Source organism: Schistocerca cancellata, chromosome 4 (assembly GCF_023864275.1).
Source record: "Schistocerca cancellata isolate TAMUIC-IGC-003103 chromosome 4, iqSchCanc2.1, whole genome shotgun sequence".
In the NCBI taxonomy this organism is placed as follows: domain Eukaryota; kingdom Metazoa; phylum Arthropoda; class Insecta; order Orthoptera; family Acrididae; genus Schistocerca; species Schistocerca cancellata.
Window position 1 is genome coordinate 571,330,331 of NC_064629.1, and position 20,227 is coordinate 571,350,557.

The following is a 20,227-nucleotide window of genomic DNA, read 5'->3' on the forward strand; positions in this document are numbered from 1 at the left end:
GAAGTCTGAAGTGCACGCACAGTTGTGTTGCCTGCCGCAGGGCTTCTGTGCATTGTTGTGGCAGCTGGTAGTCATTGATGAATACAGACATTTGCAAATATCCCCACTGCTGTAAGGGAAATCGTCTTTGTTGCATTTTTTCCATACCGTAATTAGCACAATAAGATAAGGCTTGTTCTGCTGAAGAACTTGATGCCCACAAGTCCTTAAATAAGAATCTCCTAGCGGGAGTAATGCATGGAAGGAGACAGACTGTTGGACAAAAGAATGGGCAGCTCCCTGCTTTTTGCGTTTCCGATAGCGCCTACGATAAGAATCTGGTGTCATATTATGCTTCACAACCTTAAACTGTTTATTTTTTTACTTCATACTAAAACAAAAGTTACGATATGAGAAGAGGAAATGACTGATATGCTTCTCAGGAACTTTTGTTTTTCGTGTTTATTTTCTCACTTCATACTAAAACAAGGGCGTTAATATGAGAAGAGGAAATGAAATATACGCTTCCAAGACATAATATTTCCTTGTCTGCTACTACTGCATACATGAAAGCCCTGCAGTTAATTTTTGTATGTTGGATAAATTTTGATATCACCTCACATTCCTTTGTGAGAAGGTTCCTATTTTCATGGGATTCAAATAGAGTGGACATTTCATCACTGGTTAATATTCTGATGACTAATGACATGATACCCGTTGCAATTACTCCATGGCACTTGTGAGTAGAGTCTCACGTTGGTTACTATAAGAACACGCAGGCAGTGATATCCGCTCACTGCAGTCAGAGCCAAGGCGATTTCTTTCTCTTTATGGCGAAGCGTCTGCTGCAGTGTCCACGCTCAGCCAACATAAACAAATCGCGGCGGCATTGGGCACTGCTAATCGCTGCACTTGTCGCGAGCCTCGACAACAAGAGCGCACTGTCCTCTGCTAACGATACTATGGAGTTAATATATCTTACTTAACGTAATATGCAGGTCGTGGGTTGAGTAAAAGTTCAGTTTGTAACTGCCCATCGCATTAAAACACTTTACAGTCATATTTGATGCAATATTTATTGTTGGTTGTTAATAGTATTGATTCAGTTTGTGCGTAAACACGAAACACACACACACAAACAGTCACTGATTCCAGCGAGGGTGACAACTACTGTGTGTTGAACAACACATACACCAGTCAGTTCCTCAGTTGGCGTCGAGTGGATGAGATTTTTTAATTACCTTGCATTGCAAGAATTGTAAGGAGGAGACTGAAAGTAAATGGACTTGTATCTAAAGAGCTGCGACAAAACGAAGCTTGACCGACTATCAGATAATTGCCCACATGGGTTTTGTGGACGAGTATACTTTAAGTAACCAACCCACCCACGATCATTACGTAAGATTTCTCGAAGGCGTAGGGGCATTGATTTCATTAAGTCGTCGACAGTGTAGCGTGATGGTTTTCTTCCCACCAAACGTTTTCTATATTCGTCCAGTGGTCGCTTGCATTTGTAGGTCCACATGGCAATGACCTTGTTACCTCTGCCCACCTATTCTCTATCTGGTTGATGTTCGGTGATCGTGGAACAAACGCCAACAGCTTTATCCTCTCTTGGCCCTGAAACCAATCTCGCACTGCTCTGCTATGATAGATGGGGCTCTGCTCCTGTAAATAAACTGTTATCTCGTTTGTCCATATATTTATATTTAAATAACATATTAGTAATAAGCACATTGTATTATTATTTTGCACAGTGTTTATGAATTCAGGCCCTGTCATAAATAAGTGATCTAGATTCAAACGTCGGATTAAGAATGTGGTTTACCCAGTCTATCAAATGATGAGAGTCGTATTCGGATATCCACACTAAGCCTGACTGGCTGGATCCGATTAGAACGATCTGATATCGAAATGAAATTACAGAAATCGGATAATTTGAACGTCTGTATTGCAACAATGCTGCGCACATAAATTCCTATGATGGAGTAACAGGTAGCAACTGCCTACGAAAAAGTGAGAAATATGTCTACTAGTAGCAATGTAACGTAATTATAACCCACATTTATGTGATGGAAATACTGAATCGAGCAATGCACTTCTATTTCAGTGGTGGGAAGATGTACCATATCGGATTTGCTGATGACATAATGACAATAATAATAATAATAATAATAATAATAATAATAATCCCGTGGGGCCGATAGGGGAAACCCTCCCCCCATATGGGTTGTACCGAGGAAATCAAATACTTGGGGTGAACCAAATACTAACACAATCCTGAACGGCTACTCAATCCGTTGATCCCAAAATCCACGCACGTTTGAATGAAACTCACCGCTACTCTGGTCACCGTCTGTTAGCTCATTGAGCTCGGGTGAAAATATTTGCTTCCAAAGGCTTCAACACCCTCTGGTCCTGTCCGGTCCTGGTGTCACCCAAGCCAAACCAACGAAACACAAGCAAACATGAACTGTGCAAGCAAAGTCAACTTTACCCCAGGTGGTACACAACCCGGCTGTCGACAGGCGGCAGTTGGATTTTCGGATTCTGGGGAGTCCAGGTTAGCACGGCAGAGAATATCGAAGATCTCTGGTAAATTTCCCTACAAGCAGAAAACATGCATTTTAAAACTAAACATCGATACATTGATCCAAGCACGAATACTAAATAATCTCACAAAAGAAATCGACCAACAAAAAATTATCATCCTTGCTCTTCACGAACCACGACTAACTGACAGTGAAACCTTGCATTACGGAAACCATTGCATCTTCAAGAGCAAAATACAACAAAAGGTAGCGAAAGGCGTACCAATCTTTGGCATTGCTTTTCTCGAACACAGATCTATCATCATCTCTGTCAAAGAAATCACACCCATCAACCATCGACTTATTACTATGCTCATTCTGAGCCCCAGTAAAAAATATACACTCATCGATGCACATGCTTCCACCAACATCGAAAATAAGAAAAACACCAAAAATGTCGAAGAATTCTGGAACACACTCGAAAATACTATAAGCAAAATTCACCAAGATGACGTGAAAATACTAATGGGAGACTTCAACTCTCTATTTGGAACAGAAAAAACCTGTAGAAAAATCATTGGTACAAATTCAACATACCGAAACGCTTAGACCAACGGCACACGTCTGACTGACATTTGCCAACAATTCAACCACAAAAGGATGTCTTCCCACTTCAGGAAAAAACCAGTTCCTAGGTAACATGCTTGGCTACCAGGTGCAAGCTGCTTTCGTTCGCCTTTCGAGACTCGCTGAAAGCCAGATTTTTAATTCTCTTGTAGTAGAGCTACAAGCAGGCAGATACAAACTCCATAAGGGAATCGTAAGATAACGTTCGAGCAAAATTCGTCTTGCTACTTACAGTAACCCTTAGTGTCAGAGCGAAAACCTTACGGTACTGCCAATTTCATAATGCCACTTCCGTTTTCTGCCGAGATATTTGTTGTTGTTGTGAATACATAATTTTATCGTTGAAATGCCACATTTTCATAATACTTGCGAATGATACAGGAAATGAAGTAAATACAGATCTTTTCGAAGTCAAAAGTCGGTAATATCCTACTAATTCGTGTTAAAATAGGCTCAATCGTCTTACAGACACTTAATGCTTTATTAAGATAGACTGCCGTCGTGATGTTTCTGTAGTGAGCTGAATTTAATTTGTATTAGTACAGTGAATATTTTAATTGCATTCTCCATTAGTTTACTAATCGCAACAGTAATCATTAAAGGGAAAATAATCAGCAGCTGAATTTTCTTTCACGGTATCTAAAACAATCTGACAATCCTAAAGTTGTTTACAAATTCTACGCCCGTAGAAACCCACTGGTTCTAACGATGTCATTAAACCAGTGTAGTTTTAAGAGTATTTTCGTCTAGAAATGAATTGCCTTGACGGTTGATCGATCAAGAGCGGGAAAGGTAAAATTTTACGAATGTATGACGAGAGGGACAAGTGCTTGAGAGAGGACTTCCCTATCAATACAAGTGCCTGAGACACGACTTTCCTATCAATCTCCTGGATAGTTTTGTTTCTCAAATCAACAGAGTGATTTGTCATACAGTAGCACAGGTGATGAAGTTTTGTTGCTCGATTTTCTTACACTGCGACCGAAAGGTGTCTCAGCTGTTGGCAACAAATTCCAGCTTTGTTGCACACACTCCTTGGGGCAGAATTCGTAGTCCAAAACACACTTTTGGAGCTATCAGATGTAAAATATTATGTTCACACTACTCTTTGCTCTAGTCTACGTCTTTTGGTAGGGCTCAGCCTTTCATTTCTTCTTAGGAAGTTAACGATAAAGGCATCATAACACGTCACCAGTAACAGTACTGCACAGAAATGCCCAATGAGCGACCTGATGACGTTCAATAATAGTCAATCCGTTGATTTTTGTTGTTTCGAATTAAGCAATGCATTACTCCTACACCAGACTTCTGAACATTGCCTGTTGAATGCAAATGTCGCATGATGGTAAAATGGTAATCCATCACATATCAGTAGTCGAGACTTCCTTAATGTGGAAAATCATTCATGCAAGAACGATCTTTGTTGAAACAAGAATATCTTTTTCTGGCGTATTTTTCCCAAAAGCACTCGCTCCACACACAGTTCAAATCTTTCTAGCTGCCTCCTCTACATTCACCCCTCTGTTATACCAAAAGTAAACGTTGTGTTGCAGATGTTACACCTTTTTCCACTTGCGACTCAATTTTACAATGCTTAACTGTAGTTCATGATTTTCAAGTATGCAAAATCCAATGCGTAACTGCAAGATGATAACTAGAACTTCAAATTCGAAAATGGCATTGATACATACACTGACAGCGTTGTCAGGGGCGGTCAGTTTTATTGGCCACCTTAAGTGGACGACTCGGACTTCGTCTCTGTGGCGGCCGGCTGGCGGTCAGTTTTTATGTCTAAGTCTGTACTTTCGGACGTAATCTAGGCTGGCATCTATATGTGCTACATTAACAGGAGCGTTCCTATCCCCAGGATCTATCGAGAGGAACAGAAGTTTCGTGATGCCTGTCTTAGTGGCATGTATTAGTTTAAAAGCACGTCTTTAAATCCAGATCTTCCGTTTTGCCTCTTCAAAGTCGCCGTTTGGAAGAATACTTTTAAGATATTTTGTTTCCACGCACACCAACACGCTGCAGCTAGTATTTTATGTGCGGTGACCTGCGGTATCGGTAAGACTGCTGCGACATGATATATTTCGCTAAGTATGTATGTATTTATAAACTGAACTTTCTGCAGTCGGTCTAACGATCGCATGTCATGGTCCTTCAACAAGTCTCCGATGACATTAATTTTCCGCTCCCAATTGTTCTTAGCCATTCGCTTGGGATTCGCCCTTCACCACAATCCGAGCTGGAGTCTCTCTTCAGTTACATCTAACCAGTGCACACCTATTGCACTATTGTAAGAACCGAGATGCAGTATTTTGGATTTAAAATTTTGTAAATTTGTGGTAAGATCTTATGGGACCTAGCTGCTTAGGTCATTAGTCCCTAAGCTTACTCACTACTTCATCTAACTTAAACTAACTTACGCTATAGACGACACACCCACCCATGCTGGATGGAGGACTGTAACCACCGACGATAGACGCTATCGGGACACAGCAGCCAACCTCTCTGCAGCACCTATCTATACACGCTCCTCGTCAGACGCGAATTCCCATCTTTGCCGCATACCACATGAAATTAGGTATAGGAATCCTATGAAACTCTTGAGTCCATACTGCGGTCTTGTACAGATGAAAAAAGTAGTTTTTCACAATTATCAGATGACAGATGGAATATGTCAGAGTCCACTAATTATAGTGCAAATGGCTCTGAGCACTATGGGACTTAACTTCTGAGGTCATCAGTCCTCTAGAACTTAGAACTACTTAAACATAACTAACCTAAGGACATCACACACACCCATGCCCGAGGCAGGATTCGAACCTGCGACCGTAGTGGTCGCGCGGTTCCAGACTGTAGCGCCTAGAACCCCTCGGCCACCCAGCCGGCCACTAATTATGACTGCATTATTAATTGTTGGTTCACAGGTTCTTTTCTGCCGCTTATTGTAACTGTTTTTTTAATGTTAGGGCTGGAAGAACACAAACATCAAATTTTCGCCATATGGAATATTCGAATTAAGTCTTCAAGGTTCGAGGAAAGGCAGAATATCCGCCAGAAAAGCTGACAACAAAAAGCCAGGCCATGCCTGTCGTCTGGCGGATGTGCCAGTGGCAGTGATCTCAATAACAATATTGTACAGCAAAGATATGTTGACAACTCAACCACTGGGGAAGCTTCAAAATTGTGAATCGCGTCTGGTGAATATTCTTTCAAGGTTTCGGTCCGATTAAGACAGTAAAATACAGATAATTGTACTAGTTATTAATTTATGACATTTAGTTTGCACTCAGTGCATCGATTTATTACAAGTAATCACACTTTGGCCCCTAAACCTAGTTACAGAAATGCGAATAAGAATCATTGACATATAGTGAGGATATTGCGGCCCTTGCCACCCGCAATTTTGAGACGAAGCTATACTTGCTTCCGAGGTCACTCACAGAACACATCACCTGGTATCCTTCCCGGCAGTATAACTGAAACGGTAACATCGCAGAATATGTTTGGCAACTCTGTGACCGACGAGTTACTTCCTTGATTGCACAGAACTATCTTGGTAAATTCACTTGATCTTATCATGTCATTTCAATTGGATAATGTGATTTTCTCTTGAAATGTGACATAAGGATATGAGTTAATGCTTTTGAGTCAACAAAAGTCGTTCCACACGGGAAATACAACTACTCTCTTCTTCTGTGTTGCGATTTATCTTCAACAGCGGCAAATGGGCCAATACGTAAGTCAAAGACACCCCATCTGTTCACTAGCTCCTAGGTATCAGTCTGCTTTCCGCAGCGCTGCGGCGAGGACGTCTTGTTTACGTCCTGTCCGCGCGGTCGCGAGTGCCCGTAGTTGTTTACTACCGCGTTGTCGCTAGTTTAGAGTCCATCACTACCGACGCAACATGGCACATTCCTACAGACAAACCACCATCAAGATCAGTTTTCAACCCGATCATGCACGACCGCGAGCTTTTGAAGAGGAACGTTTTCTACGTGACGACGTTAAAATTGAACCGCGAGACATAATTGGTATCCATCTCTCTATACGAGCAGTGTTGTCTACGTCAAGCTAGTAAGTGACGAGGTGTGCAACAGAAGCGTGCGCGCACATGCGAACGATCTTAAATTCAAACATTCTGATGGCCATATTGGGGCGGTCTCTATCGATCACGCGAGGCTTGGCCTCCGTACGGTACGCGTCTTCGAACTCCCGTTCGAAGCACCACCGGACGTAGTCACCGCGGCTTTCCAGCCCTACGGCAGAGTGATCAGTCATATGGCCGAAAAATGGACCACCTTTACAACGTACCCCGTTCTTAACGGGGTGCGACAGATTAAAATTGAACTGACCAAACATGTTCAGTCATATCTTGTCATCGGCGGAAGTAGGGCGATCATTATGTATGACGGTCAGCCACGCACTTGCTCTGGTTGTGGCCAAGAAGGGCACGTCCGGTCGGATTGTCTCCGACGACGGCTTACTCAAATCCCGACAGGTGAATCTATGACTCCTCCAAGGGTGACGACCCTTCCTCTCAATTACGCCGAAGTTACACGGGCAGCAACCCTTTCCGATGCTGACCACATTAGTCCGATGGCCGCCCCTGATAGCGAGACCGTGATGGCTTCTGCAGTACAGGATCCGGCCTCTACAACGGCACCCCCATCTGAAGATAATCACCGACCGACCTTGCAAGAAGGCGTGGATGCCAGGATGGACATTGACCCATGTGTTGTGCCGACAGCGGCTTTTCTTCCAGACACCGGAGCAGCAGAAGAAATTCACTCACATTCAGATACTGAAACACACGTCCGTAAACAGCGTTCCCCGCGAAAACACAAGAGACGGCGGCGTGCTCCATCGGACGATTGTTTGCAGCGATCGTCTGACATGGACTGTGGAAATTCCGACGACGGTACCGGCGGTACAGAGGCCGCTGTAACATCAAACTCAACAGATCGCCGTGGTGACGGCTTCAGCCCCTCCGACCCCACAGAACAGCAGGATCACAAGCAGACAGCCGCTGCCGATTCCCAGCCAGCAGAGCCGATGGAGTCAGCGCCGAGTGCCGCAGCAGCCACTAACAGCCACCAACAGGCGATGGTATTTCATGGCGACTGGGCGGACGACTGTGAGGAACACTCCTTGCCCATCGTGTCGGACGACACGGGGGGAACTTTACCCCACCAGTGTTGATCCTTTCCCGCCATCAGTTACAGTGACGAGACAGCCTTACAAGGGTATTGATGGCCAACACGGATGCTATGGATAGACCTCAAACTTATCGCGTTGCAACTACACTCCTGGAAATTGAAATAAGAACACCGTGAATTCATTGTCCCAGGAAGGGGAAACTTTATTGACACATTCCTGGGGTCAGATACATCACATGATCACACTGACAGAACCACAGGCACATAGACACAGGCAACAGAGCATGCACAATGTCGGCACTAGTACAGTGTATATCCACCTTTCGCAGCAATGCAGGCTGCTATTCTCCCATGAAGACGATCGTAGAGATGCTGGATGTAGTCCTGTGGAACGGCTTGCCATGCAATTTCCACCTGGCGCCTCAGTTGGACCAGCGTTCGTGCTGGACGTGCAGACCGCGTGAGACGACGCTTCATCCAGTCCCAAACATGCTCAGTGGGGGACAGATCCGGAGATCTTGCTGGCCAGGGTAGTTGACGTACACCTTCTAGAGCACGTTGGGTGGCACGGGATACATGCGGACGTGCATTGTCCTGTTGGAACAGCAAGTTCCCTTGCCGGTCTAGGAATGGTAGAACGATGGGTTCGATGACGGTTTGGATGTACCGTGCACTATTCAGTGTCCCCTCGACGATCACCAGTGGTGTACGGCCAGTGTAGGAGATCGCTTCCCACACCATGATGCCGGGTGTTGGCCCTGTGTGCCTCGGTCGTATGCAGTCCTGATTGTGGCGCTCACCTGCACGGCGCCAAACACGCATACGACCATCATTGGCACCAAGGCAGAAGCGACTCTCATCACTGAAGACGACACGTCTCCATTCGTCCCTCCATTCACGCCTGTCGCGACACCACTGGAGGCGGGCTGCACGATGTTGGGGCGTGAGCGGAAGACGGCCTAACGGTGTGCGGGACCGTAGCCCAGCTTCATGGAGACGGTTGCGAATGGTCCTCGCCGATACCCCAGGAGCAACAGTGTCCCTAATTTGCTGGGAAGTGGCGGTGCGGTCCCCTACGGCACTGCGTAGGATCCTACGGTCTTGGCGTGCATCCGTGCGTCGCTGCGGTCCGGTCCCAGGTCGACGGGCACGTGCACCTTCCGCCGACCACTGGCGACAACATCGATGTACTGTGGAGACCTCACGCCCCACGTGTTGAGCAATTCGGCGGTACGTCCACCCGGCCTCCCGCATGCCCACTATACGCCCTCGCTCAAAGTCCGTCAACTGCACATACGGTTCACGTCCACGCTGTCGCGGCATGCTACCAGTGTTAAAGACTGCGATGGAGCTCCGTATGCCACGGCAAACTGGCTGACACTGACGGCGGCGGTGCACAAATGCTGCGCAGCTAGCGCCATTCGACGGCCAACACCGCGGTTCCTGGTGTGTCCGCTGTGCCGTGCGTGTGATCATTGCTTGTACAGCCCTCTCGCAGTGTCCGGAGCAAGTATGGTGGGTCTGACACACCGGTGTCAATGTGTTCTTTATTCCATTTCCAGGAGTGTATAAACATCAACACTATACGGACGCGCACTAAGTTATCCTTGCTTCAGGATATGTTGAACTCTGCTTCCATCGACATAGCCCTTCTCCAGGAAGTGTACGTCGACGACTTCCCAGGCATGTACGGTTACGATCCTTGCGTCTCTCCAGCTTCCCCAACAGGCAACGGTGTCGCTGTACTTCTTCGGGATGGGATAGTGGCGGACGATATCCTGTTTCTGCCTGGGGCAAGAGGAATGGCACTCACAGTACTGGGTGTCCGCCTTATCAATATCTACGCACCTCCCGGGACCGACAAACGTCGCGAACGTTCACGATTCTTTGCGGAAGACGTCGCCCCGTTCTTCCAAGGCCGCCACGACCATCTGGTGTTTGGAGGTGACTACAATTGCGTACTGGCGCCCAGAGACCAACTCCCACGACATAATCCATGCCCGGAACTCGAGACGCTAATTCGAGACCTGCAGATGGTGGACACTTGGGAACATCTTCACGGTCACCGACCGGGATTCACGCACTTCACGAGTCACTCTTCCAGTCGTATCGATTGGATTTACATCTCACGCTCTCTCGCCGCTGGAACACAGGATGCGGAACTGTGGCCTGCAGCATTCACGGACCACACAGCTTACATTTGTGCCGTCACCCTGCGGCGGCAACAAGTGTGGAGAAGCCGCAGCCCGTGGAAATTAAACATCGCTCACCTGTCGTACCCGGATTGCCGCCAAGCCGTTGAGGATACGTGGCATTCGTGTGAAAATCGCCTCCGTGCATATCCCACAACGATCCGCTGGTGGTTGAACTGCGCCAAACCGGCACTGAGACGAACGTTGATAACCTACGGTCGCGACCACGCTACTTGGCGAAGACATACACTCGACTTTTACTTCCGGGTCCTGCGCGACTGCTATGCTATGGCGCCGTCTCCGGAACGACAAGCGGCGGTCCACCGTGCTAAGGCTCAGATCCTCGCTCGTATGCGACGCCACCTAGAGGGGGTAGTCTTCCGCTCGAGGACGCAGGATCGGATACCGAGCGGACGCCCGTCAATGTTCCACGTCCTTCGTGAACGTAAACGACGCCAACGAGCGCTGATACGCTTCATCGACACGGAGAACGGTCGTCGCCTCACCACGCAACAAGACATAAACACAGCGTTCTACAATCATTATTCCCAACTCTATTCCGCTCAGACCCCTGATCCGACAGCACTGGAGGACGTCTCTCAGCCGATTTACGGCACCGTCACCCCGGCAATGGAAGCGGCCTTGATGGACGAAATTACAGAAGAAGAAGTGATCGACGCCATTAGAAAAGGAGCTGTCAACAAGTCTCCGGGTCCTGATGGCCTCCCCTTGGAATTTTACCGGACTTTTCAATATTTATTAGCCCCCCGATGGACGGACATCTGTCGCGAACTACTATCCCCGGACGTGCCGCTCCCTGCGACCCTTGTGGAATGGATGATTATTCCTATTCACAAACCGTCCGGTGGCTCACGACTGCAGGACTACCGCCCGTTGACGCTATTGAACTGCGACTTTAAGATCTTTTCTCGACTGTTGGCGGCGCGGAATCGCCAGACCTTACGAAATGTTATCTCACCCGATCAAACGTCATTAGGAGGGGACAATAATATTCAAACAGCACTCAGTGAATATCGTGACTTGATCTCACTGGCGAGGGCATGTCGTCTGAAGGGTGCACTGGCGGCAATCGATTTTAGTCAAGCTTTCGACCGAGTGGACCACGACTATTTGGAAGCGGTCCTCCAGCATATGCGGTACCCACAGATTTTCGTCACTGTCGTCATGCGACTACTCCGTGGCGCGACGTCCAAGGTGATCGTCAACGGCCGGCCTTCGCAGCCCCTCACCATTTCTCGATCGATACGCCAAGGTTGCCCTCTGTCCACTTTACTTTACGCTGTGGCTATGGAACCTCTCCTCTGCGGCCTGCGCCAACGACTAACGGGTATGACGTTACGAGGCCACACTTTCCGATGTAAAGCGTACGCTGACGACCTGGTGATTGTCATCCGCAACGGTGACGACACCGCTAGCGCACTGAATTGGATAGCGAAATATGGCATGGCCACTGGTAGTCGTATCAACGTCGCAAAATCGGTGGCGATGAACATCGGGGTCGGATTGTCTGAGAACAGTGTCACCCCTTTACAGCTCAGAGATAGTTTGAAATGTCTCGGCATTGATTTTACAGACGATATACGGCGGACCGCTGCTCATAACTTTCGACGGCTTTTACGAAATGTTCGGACTGGAATTGCCAACAACCACCTACGAGCCCTGGACATCGTCCAAAGGACCCAGTATGTTAACACACATTTAGCGTCACGCATTCCGCACATCGCCCAGATATTACCTATACCGGTGATGTTAGCTCGCCGTATACTTGCGGCTTTTGGGTCCTTCGTGAGTTCAGGAATGCTTTTCAAGATCAAATATGAGACTCTCACCCTTCCCCCGGATCGGGGAGGGCTTTGCCTTTATCACGTTCATGACAGAGCGGTCGCCCTATTTGTGAGCACATAAGTCAAACTATGGCATCGCCGTCCGCACAGTTTGACCAGTTTGTTAATAGAAGAACTAGCACCGCCCTCCCTGTTGCCGCCTGTGCCGATACACCACGTCCCCTCCTCGCTTTTCTACATCGGTGTCTTTTACCTCGAACTCAGTTACGTTCGACCTGCCTTACCAGCGACTCACCTGGCGATGGCAAAGGCTGTTTATAGGGTCCTGCGACGTGGACGACCCGATAACGTCGTGGAGAGGAAGCACTCGAACGTCAACTGGCGAGTAGTTTGGAGGACAATTCACCACGTAACACTGGACACTGACGTCACGGCGATGTGGTATATCACTGTCAACAGTAAGCAGGTGACCAGATCAAGGCTACATGCGATCCACATGGTAAACTCACCCACGTGCACGAGTTGTGGCGTTCAAGACAATGATGAACACCGTCTTAGCTGTGGCGAGCCTACGGCAGTGTGGCACTTAGTGAGGCAAATGTCAGCATACTTCCTTCGGGTAACGCCGAATCATATCGACCCCAAGACTATCCTATTCCCGGATGAGACGTATTACCCATGCACTCAAACTAATGCAATGACGTGGCTTGGTGGACATGCAGTGCATTATTTGTTTCAAGACGGCACTAAGGACACTATAGACTTTTGGAACTATTTGCAGGAACGACATTGCAAGATCCTCCGTAACCCAAAGTATCGAAAGTATTTTTCCAGTTTTTTTTGGAGTGCGTTCCACGACCCTCCACGTAGCTGGAACATCACGGGTAAGAGAAGCTAAGATTACAAGACGATGATAGAACACTACACGGTACAACGTGGGATCTACTTTCATCATTACGAGAAGTCATACCTGGATGATACATCAGATGGAGAGTTTCGTTGTGAACCCTCACACTCTGTAGCAGTATTTGCCCCATTTCCTCTTTTTGTCCCCTGTGCGAAAAGGTCTTCGCAGTTTTTGTTTTCCCATCCAGTGCAAGATTTAGCACTGGTTAATGGTGGTATGGATTCCACCCTTCAGTTTTGTTTCATGGTTTCCTTCACCCCGCACTTTGCTCTCTTTCTTTATGCCTTTTTCTACAACTATTAGCATGGTTTTAGTTATGTGCGTCCCAAACTCGACCCAACGAGTGCACTTACTAGTTTTCAGTTCCTTACTGTTAAAAAAAAAATACAAAAAAAATTAAAAATTAAAAAATTAAAAAAAAATTAAAAATAAATAAATGAATAAATAAAATATAAAAAACATCACAATAATACACCAATTGCATCCTTTGTACCACATCACATCCCCAGGATGGGAGGGAGGAGACATCGTGGCCAGGCCTCGGGTCGCGACCCCTGCCCACATTGCCTCCGCCAGCCCACTACCAGATCCATCTAAAAAAAAAAAAAATAGGTAAGATGCTTGCCTCTTCGTTATACACTGCCTTTGTTCGCCTTTCGAGACTCGTTGAAAGCCAGATTTTTAATTATTTTGTAGCAGAGCTACAAGCAGGCAGATACAAATTCAATAAGGGAATCGTCAGACAACGCTCGAGCAAAATTCGTCTTGCTGCTTTCAGTAACCACGAGTGTCAGAGCGAAAACCTTACAGTACAGCAAAATTCATAATGCCAGTTTTGATTTCTGCCGACATATTTTTTCTATGAACTGCCACATTTTCATAATACTTGCGAATGGTACAGGAAATGAAGTAAATACAGACCTTTTCGCAGTCAAAGGTCGGTAATATCCTACTAATTCGTGTTAAAATAGACTCAATCGTCTTACAGATACTAGATGGGTTATTAAGATAGACTGCCGTCGTGATGTTTCTGTCCATTAGTTCACTGAACGCTAAAGTAATCATCAAAGAGAAATTAATCAGCAGCAGAATTTTCTTTCACGATATCTAAAACAATCTGACAATGCTAAAGTAGTTTACAAATTCTACGCCTGTAGAAACCTACTGGCTCTAACTATGTCATTAAACCAGTGTAGTTTGAAGAGTATTTTCGTGTAGAAATGAATTGCCTTGACGGTTGATCGATCAAGAGCGGGAAAGCTAAAATTTTACGAGCATATGATGAGAGGGACAAGTGCTTGAGAGAGGACTTCCCTATCAATACAAGTGCCTGAGAGACGACTTTCCTATCACTCTCCTGGATACTTTTGTTTCTCAGATCAACGGAGTGCGTTATCATACAGTAGCACAGGCGATGTAGTTTTATCGGTCGATTTTCTTACACTGCGACCGAAAGGTGTCTCAGTTGTTGGCAACAAATTCCAACTGTGATGCACAAACCCATTGGAGCAGAATTCGTAGCCCAAAACACATTTTTGGAGCTATCAGATGTAAAATATTATGTTCACACTACCCTTTGCTCGAGTTTACGTCTTTTGGTGGGGCTCAGTCTTTCATCTTAGGAAGTTAACGATAAAGGCATCATAACTCGCCACCACTAACAGTACTGCATAGGAATGCTCAATGGGCGACCTGATGACGTTCAATAATCGTCAATCCGTTGATTTTTGTTGTTTCGAATTAGAGCATGCAGTACTCCTGCACCAGACTTCTGAACTTTACCTGTTGAATGCAAATGTCGCATGATGGTTAAATGGTAATCCATCACATATCAGTAGTCGAGACTTCCTTAATGTGGAAAATCGTTCATGCCAGAACGATCTTTATTGAAACAAGAATATCTTTTTCTAGCGTATTTTTCCCAAAAGCACTCGCTCCACACACAGTTCAAATCTTTCTAGCTACCTCCTCTGCATTCACCCCTCTGTTATACCAAAAGTAAATATTGTATTGCAGATGTTAGACTTTTTTCCACTTACGACTCAATTTCACTGTGCTTGAGCGCAGTTCACGATTTTCAGGTATGCAAAATCCAATGCTTAACTGTAAGGTGATAACTAGAACTTCAAATTCGAAAATGACAGTTGATATATACACTGACAGCGTCGCGCCGCGTTCACCTGGGCGGCGCCGGATTTCAGACGGCGGGTGGAGTCTGGCCGGTGGCCGGTAGCTGGTAGCCGCTGCAGCGCGAGGAAACGCTCGAGCGTAAGCTGTTCTGTTTGCGGCGCAGCCACGAGCTGTCCTGCGGAATTGTTTCTGGAAGTACTTATTATTCTTATTGTTGGTGGGTAGAATGTGAAGCGAATTATCTGCGATGTTCAGTCAAACTCATAGCTTTAGACGAGGGCCGAAATGTGGTAAAAAAAAAAAAAAATGCGTACATTTGGACGCGAACAGGCGACCATAAGATCAGAATGCACGTCGATTACCACTTTTTTTTTGTATTTTGTTCGTTATTCAAATGGTTCAAATGGCTCTGAGCACCATGGGACTTAACATCTGTGGTCATCAGTGCCCTAGAACTTAGAACTACTTAAACCTAACTAACCTAAGGACATCACACACATCCATGCCCGAGGCAGGATTCGAACCTGCGACCGGAGCGGTCACGCGGTTCCAGACTGAAGCGCCTTTAACCGCACGGCCACACAGGCCGGCTGTTCGTTATTGATCGTTGTGTTTGGTCGTTGCGGACGTCGCAATACATCCTGTTCAAGTTCGGTGGTTGAACCTTCCACTCAGTTTTTTATTACAGAGGCCAACCGGCCGTGTGACCGGACACGCTGAGCTACCGTGCCGGCGATCCACTAGACCAGGGGTCTCCAAACTACGGCCCGCGGGCCGAAACCGGCCCGCGAGGTCCGGCAAACCGGCCCGCGTTAGCTGGCCGGACATCCCCCGTTTCCGGCCTGCCAAATATTTGATGTGGTACCTACACTGCCAACAATTGAGTTTCGAGGCCTATCGCGACCAATACACGGCGACATTGGCTCTGCTACTCGCTACAAGACTACATAACTAAACTTATTGTTGCGCCGCTTGAAATAACAATGCGTTGACATACTCTACCTCTGTTACGTCTTGCAGTAATAGTGTTGCTAACAATGATTTTGTGATTTCGTTTACTTTGCAGGACGCTTTCGTGAAGAATGTGCAGTGACATAGTTTTTGTCGGTGAAATTCGCCAGAATAAAATACGCCAGAATTTCATTCAGGTACGTCCACCAATCAAAATTATGTAACTAAATAAAAATAGTAGTTCGTTTCAGTGCTAGCTATTCCCACAACCTTAGATTTTTGCGATTTCATCTTTCCTTTAGCTTTAAACTACGGTGATCATCAAGTGCTAGGGTGCTTTAATCCCACTAGGTATATCTTGGCCCTTATGACTTCGTGGAGGAGTAAATGTGGCCTGCGGACTAAAAAGTTTGGAGACCCCTGCACTAGACCACGGGCTCACACAATCGGACAGCATCTAGGAAGTAGACAACACTTGCTCCTGTCACTTCCGTATCTTACAGTGTTGCCAGATTGTGCAGATTGCCGGACATAGAGTTGTCAGGGGCAGTCAGTTTTAGTGGCCACCTTAAGTGAACGACTCGGACTTCGTCTCTGTGGCGGCCGGCCGGCGGTCAGTTTTTATGTCTAAGACTGTGCCGCAACCAATTCAGACAAACATTATCATTTTTACATTCTTCCAACAACAACACTAAACCAGATAATGCCTACCTGCTTTCCAAAGTGCAATTCGTAATTGATTATTTTTCCAAAAATTTAAAGAAACCTTTAATCCAAGTTTAAATGTCTCTGTTGATGAAGGAATGATACCGTGGCGTGCACTGTTAAATTTTAAAGTTTAAAATTACAAAATATGGCATACTCATTCGGATGCTGTGTGATTCAAATACGGGATACATTATCTCATTCAAGATATATTCTGGCGCTGGAAAGACTTCAGCAAAAACAACATGGATAATTATTATAACAGCGTAGAACTTGCAGATAAGTTACTTCAAAGGAAAATTCTAGTTTGTGGAACAATACGGCAAAATAGAGGATCTCTGGGAAAATTAAAGCGCGCGAAAGTCAATGTGTTTGAAGCTTGTCATCAACGGAAAGGCGAAATACTCGCGCAGGTATGGAGAGCTTCGAAAACTAAAACGATACGAATGATCTCCACAATGCATAATGCCACTTTGACTGACACTCAAAGAAAATGTAGAAAAACCAATTACACAATTAAAGAAACCTGAAAGTGTATTAGACTACAACAAAAACATGAAGAGTGGATCGGGCAGACCAATTAATTGCGCATTATTTAATGCGTTCCGTACATGGCAATATTTCAATACAGACCACAAGAGTATCCAATTTCACGAATTTTTTATTGAGTGTGTCTGATTCATGGATAAAAGACCATGCACCTGCTTCCGAGCAAAACTTGGGGGTTGCCACTACGTCGCGCACGTCTCACTATGATCCGGCTGACAGACTTTCCGGTCACATAAAGCAACACCAGCTAATACTTATTTACGAAACGAAGAAACAAAACTGACGGAACTGCCATGCATGTTCCAAAAACAAAACAAAAAAAAAGAGAACAGCAAACTTAATGTGCAAGTCTTGTGGAGTTGCATTACATCTTGGAGACTGTTTTGCTGCATATCATACAAAAGAGAAATACTAAGTACCAAACACAATGCAAATAAACAAATATATGAAACAAACAAATTTTGGATTTATTTATGTATGTAAATCTTCGAAATTTTATGAAAGTAAGGGAACAGGATTGTGAACTTACGAGAGCTAACGATGAGATTAGTAAAACTTAACAATTTATAATCTCCCGATAATGTGAAGAACGGCCGGCGACAAGCCAAGTAATCCGAATTAGCGCTGCCGGCGCCAAGCGAATACATTTGTACGAGACGTGCGGATGGCAAATTGTTAAAACAAGAAAACTTTCTTGTCATGCTCTGTCCATTGGCATTATCCTTGCAAATGTTTCTGGCTGCCTCCATTACTGTCACCCCTCTATTGAACTTAAACAGAAAAATATGTCGAAAATGTTCAGGTTACCCCACATGGCACTCCATTTCCTAGTGTTCACAGCTCCACTCAATATCTCCAAATGACAATATGTAAACTCAAATAGCAACAGTGAACTACAAGTAAAAAATGACAGTTAATAAATAGACCCGTAGCAACTGGAATACCAACATGTGAAACAGAAATGCTATGAAATTATACGCACACCTAATACATAACGCTACTTGTGAGTTGTCTGGATGATTCATCGTTACCTGTCTTTAAGAAAAAGTTGCACTACATATGGATAGAGCAATGTTATGCACAGAAAGTCTAAAAAAATGTGAAAGGAAAATTTTACATTTTTCATGCATCTTGGTTTTTCTTCCATTTCGTGAAAACAAATTCCTTCTCGATTCTTAGTTAAGTCATAAAAATTCTTAGTCAGCTGCATTTCGAACTCAGTGACAACAGTGTGCAGGTACTTCAGATTCGATTTGGTACGATAAATGTATTTCAACCCATAGACTGAGAATTTTTGTTTTGTGAGTGGAATGCATTTTGCAGAACATTAACACAGAATGTTTGCAGCTCGTGGTCTAGTGGCTAGCGTTGCTGCCTCTGGATCACGGGGTCCCAGGTATGATTCCCGGCCGGGTTGGGGATTTTCTCTTCCCGGTGACTAGGTGTTTGTGTTGTCCTCATCATTTCATCATCATCATCATTCGTGACAGTGGCATCTTCGGACTGTGTAAAAATTGGACTGTGAAAAATTGGGACTTCATACAGGCGCTGATGACCACGCAGTTGAGCGCCCCACAAACCAAACATCATGCTCATCATTAACACAGAAGATTATGGCTATATCATTGCAGTTGTAAGTCTACCAACATGTCAGTACTCTTAAGTTGCAATCACTGGTGCACTATTTCTTTTCCCTCTACTCACTTTCAAACCTAATTAGATATGCAGAGCAGTCTTAAAAATATACTAATATTAGTCAGGACTTATTCCTAACTATCACCTACTTTTCCATAAAATCGTGTGTTTAATATTCAAAGAGCTGTCAATTGCTGTACTTACTTTATGCTCATGGAGCACAAAAAATGTGTGGAACATTGTGTCAGAAATAAAATTATTGTAGACATATTGGAAAAATTAATGATTATGTGCACGTACTCCATACCAATTTGAAAAGGAAGTTATAGCTAAAATGAGTTGTACCCCTCTATGAATATTTAGTTACCTGCTGATCGCTTTCATTCTGGGAACTGTTGCTTGCATTGGTGTGACGAGAGACGCCTAGCCAGCACCACCTTGTTCCCAGATTGCATCGGCATAGCTTAGCAGGAGAGCTTGGAGCTGTACAATAGGCAGTTTCAAATGTGAAGATTGTGCAAAAAGTCTCATATTTCATAATTTTTTTTACTGACCCTCCAGTTCATCTCAGCAATTAAAATTTTGCACACAGACTTTAAAAAAATTGACTTAGCGAGAAAAATTCAACAAAGGTTGTGACGTGGCAAGTCTGACCATTCCCTTGTGAGGGCAGTCGTTGATGGTGTTTGTGGTGGTTTGTCTGTCAACACCATAGTCACAAGTAGAAGAGGCTAAACAGTCCCATTGATAATGAGCAGTAACATCTCTGACGCCACTACAGTTCCTGTTAAGTTTGATTTGGTTGGAGTGAAGAAAGTTATCGGCCAGCTTTGCACGGGGATCACAGATCTTATGGGTGTGCGGATTTGATTTGGGCTATCCTTGTCTCCACATTTCATCTGGCGTACAAGCTGTTTCTCGTTTATTCTTGAGCCACATGCCAGGCAGTGTTAAGAAATTTGCCTTTTTTGCAGCATTTTCCTGTGTTCTCCAATAGATTGGGTGAGAGCAGTTCTTCAGTATCATGGGCCATAATGTGGTAAGGTTGTTTTGC